Below are 4,997 nucleotides of genomic sequence, written 5' to 3'. Positions count from 1 at the left end.
CTCATTTCTGTAATAAACAGCTTTACTCTGCTTTGATTCGTTATGGAGTTAGCCACAGGGTAGCCACTCCATATCACCCACAGACTAATGGGCAAGCTAAAGTCTCAAATAGAGAACTCAAAAGAATCCTGGAACGGACTGTAATTAACCGTAGAAGGGATTGGGCAAGGAGCTTGGATGATGCTCTGTGGGCATACAGAACAGCATTCAAGACCCCTATAGGGACCTCTCCATACCAGCTTGTGTATGGAAAGGCATGTCACTTGCCAGTGGAACTGGAACACAAGGCCTACTGGGCAACCAGATTCCTAAACCTTGATGCCAAGTTAGCCGGAGAGAAAAACGTTTACTCCAGCTAAAGAGCTAGGAATTTAGACTCAATGCTTTCGAGAATGCAAAATTTACAAGGAGAAAGCAAAAAGATGGCATGATAAGAAATTGTCATCCAGGGTCTTTGAGCCGGGCAGAAAGTTCTGCTATTAATTCTAGGCTCAAATTATTCCCCGGGAAATTAAAATCCCGGTGGAGAGGTCCATATGTAATTACAAGTGTATCACCATATGGATACGTAGAGCTTTAGGATAATGACTCTACAAAAGTTATCGTTAATGGGCAGAGAATTAAACATTATCTTGAAAGTAACTTTGAGCAAGAATGCTCAAAACTGAGACTTAATTAGAGCTCAGTAGTAGTCCAGCTAAAGACAATAAAGAAGCGCTTGCTGGGAGGCAACCCAGCCATTTACAAAGTCTATTACTAATTAAATAAATTTCCTTTTTTTACAGGTATGTGTCCAGTATCTTCAAAGGGTAAAATAGCAATTGATTGAATTCACAGAGTTACAGGGAAATTCGGAAGCTCACTGGCGTGAAAAAGCCAGTAAGAAACTTTTGGGCGTTGAACGCCCAAAAGAAGCACCACTGGGCGTTCAACGCCAGTAAGGGTAGCATCTGGGCGTTAAACGCCAGAAAGGAGCATCTTCTGGGCGTGAACGCCAGAAAGAAGCACCTTCTGGCGTTTAACGCCAGATTGTTAGCATCCTGGGCGTTCAGAAAAACGCCCAATGACAAAAGGAATTCCTGGCGTTCAACGCCAGAAAGAAGCATCAGCTGGGCGTTGAATGCCCAGGAGAAGCAGCATTTGGGCGTTAAACGCCCAAAACATGCATCGTTTGGGCGTTTAACGCCAGGATGGTGGGGAGGAGGTAAAATTCATTTTTCTTTACAATTTTTCTAAATTTTATGTTTCAATTCATGATTTCTTGCATAAACATGTTTCAAAATGTCATCCTTCAAAATCAAATTAGTTTTCTAAGAACCCTAATTTCTAAAATCCCTTTTTCAAAAATATCAGATATATCTTAATTCATAAAGACAAATTGTTTTCCAATCCAATCCAACTCTTTTAAGTTTGTTTTCAAAACTCAATTATCTTTTTAAAATCTTTTTCAAAATTAAAAATTCAGATTTATCTTTTTAATTATTATTCATATCTTTCTCTTTTTAAACTATATCTTTTTCTTATCATATCTATCTTTTCTAAATCATATCTTCCATCTTATCTTTTTCTTATTTTCGAAATTTCCCACCCCCCTCCCTATATATTGCATTCGGCGCCCCTCTCATCATCACCATGCCACACTTGCTCTCCTCCTATCCCTCTCCTTTCTTCTCTTTTGCTTGAGGACAAGCAAAGCTCTAAGTTTGGTGAGGTTATCCGTGATCACAAAAACATACTCATTAAGATCATGGCTCCTAAAGGAAAACAACCCACCCCAAGAGGCAAGAAAGAGAGTACTCCAAAGCCACTTTGGAATCAAGGGAAGTTCTTAACTAAAGAACATTCAGACCATTACTACAAAATAATGAGTCACAGATCAGTGATCCCGGAAGTCAAATTTGATCTGAAAGAAGATGAATATCCGGAGATCCAAGAGCAAATTCGAAACAGGAACTGGGAAATTTTAGCCAATCCTGAAACGAAAGTGGGAAGGAACATGATTCAGGAGTTCTATGCTAATCTATGGCAGACAGACAGGCAAAGAATAATTGGAGCTGCTCTCTATGACCATCGGACCTTAGTCAGAGGAAAGATTGTTCATACCCATCCTGACAAGATCAGAGAGATATTTAAGCTTCCTCAACTGAAAGATGACCCAGACTCCTTTAATAGGAGAATGATGAGGGTAAATAAAGGTCTAGACAAGATTCTAGAAGATATATGCATCCCTGAAGTCAGGTGGACCACCAGCACGACTGGCACCCCAATTCAACTCAAAAGAGAAGATCTAAAACCAGTAGCCAGAGGCTGGCTGGATTTCATTGGGCGTTCCATATTGCCCACCAGCAACCGTTCTGAAGTTACCATTAAAAGAGCAGTAATAATTCACTGCATCATATTGGGAAAAGAAGTAGAAGTCCATCAACTGATCTCATGCGAATTATACAAAATAGCAAACAGGAATTCCAAGGACGCCAGATTGGCCTATCCAAGCTTAATTTCTATGCTCTGCAAAGATGCCAGAGTGAAGATTGGAATAACAGAGTATATCTCAGTTGAGAGGCCAATCACCAGAATATCAATGGACAGACAACAGCTGCAGGATGATCCAATCAAGAGGAGAGCACAGGAAGTCCTCCCAGAACTCCCTCAATTCGAATATTGGGGACATCTTGAAGCTTCTATTTCCAAATTGCAAGAAGCTATGGACCAAATAAAGGAAGAACAGAACAATCAAAGTAGCATGCTTTGCAAACTGCTTAAGGAACAGGAAGAGCAAGGGCGTGATCTAAGGGAGCTGAAGCGCCAAAATTAATCCTTGAAAGCACCCCACAGATTAGAGGAACATCTACTTCTCAAAACAACAGGTTGCTAAGTTCCAATTTTTAGCTTTAACTCTGTGATAGTGTTTTTATAGAAATTTACCTTAGGAGATATATATATAGTAGTAGTAGTAGTAATTAGTATAGTATATCTATTCTGGTTTTATTCCCAATTAAGTTATAATTTATTTTTCTCATCATCATCAGGCATGAATAAAATAGTAGATAATTAGAATAAAGAAGTAATTTTTCTTTTTCGAATTCTTAATAATAAAAATTATAATTAACTATATGTGGCGGCAATACTTTTTGTTCTCTGAATGAATGCTTAAACAGTGCATGATTTTGATCTTGAATTTTATGAATATTGGCTCCTGAAGGAATGAGGAACACAAAAAATATTGTTGATGATCTGAAAAATCATGAATTGATTCTTGAAGCAAGAAAAAGCAGTAAAAAAAAATTTGGATCAAAAAGAATAAAAGCTAAACAGCCCTTAAAACCAAAAGGCAAGGGTGAAAGGGATCCAAGGCTTTGAGCATCAGTGGATAGGAGGGCCTAAGGAAATAGTTCCAGGCCTAAGCGGCTAAATCAAGCTGTCCCTAACCATGTGCTTGTGGCATGCAGGTCCAAGTGAAAAGCTTGAGACTGAGTGGTTAAAGTCGTGATCCAAAGCAAAAGAGTGTGCTTAAGAGCTCTGGACACCTCCAACTGGGGACTCTAGCAAAGCTGAGTCACAATCTGAAAAGGTTCACCCAGTCATGTGTCTGTGGCATTTATGTATCCGGTGGTAATACTGGAAAACAAAGTGCTTAGGGCCACGGCCAAGACTCATAAAATAACTGTGTTCAAGAATCAACACACTACACTAGGAGAATCAATAATACTATCTGAATTCTGAGTTCCTATGGATGCCAATCATTCTGAATTTCAAAGGATAAAGGGAGATGCCAAAACTGTTCAGAGACAAAAAGCTACAAGCCCCGCTCATCTAATAAGAATCTGAGCTCCATTTAAAATTCTTAGATATTATTACTTCTTAATTTCTCTCATCCTACTTTATTCATCTAGTTGCTTGAGGACAAGCAACAGTTTAAGTTTGGTGTTGTGATGAGTGGATATTTTATACGCTTTTTGGGGGTAATTTCATGTAGATTTTAGCATGTTTTAATTAGTTTTTAGTTAAATATTATTAGTTTTTAGGCAAAACTCATATTTTTGGACTTTACTATGAGTTTGTGTGTTTTTCTGTGATTTCAGATATTTTCTGGCTGAAATTGAGGGAGCTGAGCAAAAATCTGAGTTAGGCTGAAAAAGGACTGCTGATGCTGTTGGATCCTGACCTCCTTGCACTCGAAATGGATTTTCTGGAGCCACAGGAGGCCAATTGGCGCGCTCTCAACGGCGTTGAAAAGTAGACATCCAGGGCTTTTCAGCAATATATAATAGTCCATACTTTGCGCAAAGATAGATGACGTAACCTGGCGTTGAACGCCAAGTACATGCTGCTGTCTGGAGTTAAACGCCAGAAACACGTCATGATCCGGAGTTGAACGCCCAAAACACGTTATAACTTGGAGTTCAACTCCAAGAAAAGTCTCAGCTCGTGGATAGCTTTAGTCTCAGCCCCAGCACACACCAAGTGGGCAAAAAGAAGTGGATTTCTGCACCAATTATCTTAGTTTACTCATTCTCTGTAAACCTAGGTTACTAGTTTACTATTTAAACAACTTTTAGAGACTTATTTTGTACCTCATGACATTTTCAGATCTGAATTACATACTTTTTGACGTCATGAGTCTCTAAACTCCATTGTTGGGGGTGAGGAGCTCTGCAGCGTCTCGATGAATTAATACAATTACTTTGTTTTCCATTCAAACACGCTTGTTCTTATCTAAAATGTTCATTCGCGCTTAATTGTGGAGAAGGTGATGATCTGTGACACTCATCACCTTCCTCAATCCATGAACGTGTGCCTGACAACCACCTCCGTTCTACATCAGATTGAATGAGTATCTCTAAGATTCTTTAATCAGAATCTTCGTGGTATAAGCCAGATTGATGGCGGCATTCATGAGAATCCGGAATGTCTAAACCTTGTCCGTGGTATTCCGAGTAGGATTCTGGGATTGAATGACTGTGATGAGCTTCAAACTCCTGAAGGCTGGGCGTTAG

This window comes from Arachis stenosperma, chromosome 9, assembly GCF_014773155.1.
Source record: "Arachis stenosperma cultivar V10309 chromosome 9, arast.V10309.gnm1.PFL2, whole genome shotgun sequence".
NCBI lineage: Eukaryota > Viridiplantae > Streptophyta > Magnoliopsida > Fabales > Fabaceae > Arachis > Arachis stenosperma.
This window is presented reverse-complemented; position numbering follows the sequence as displayed.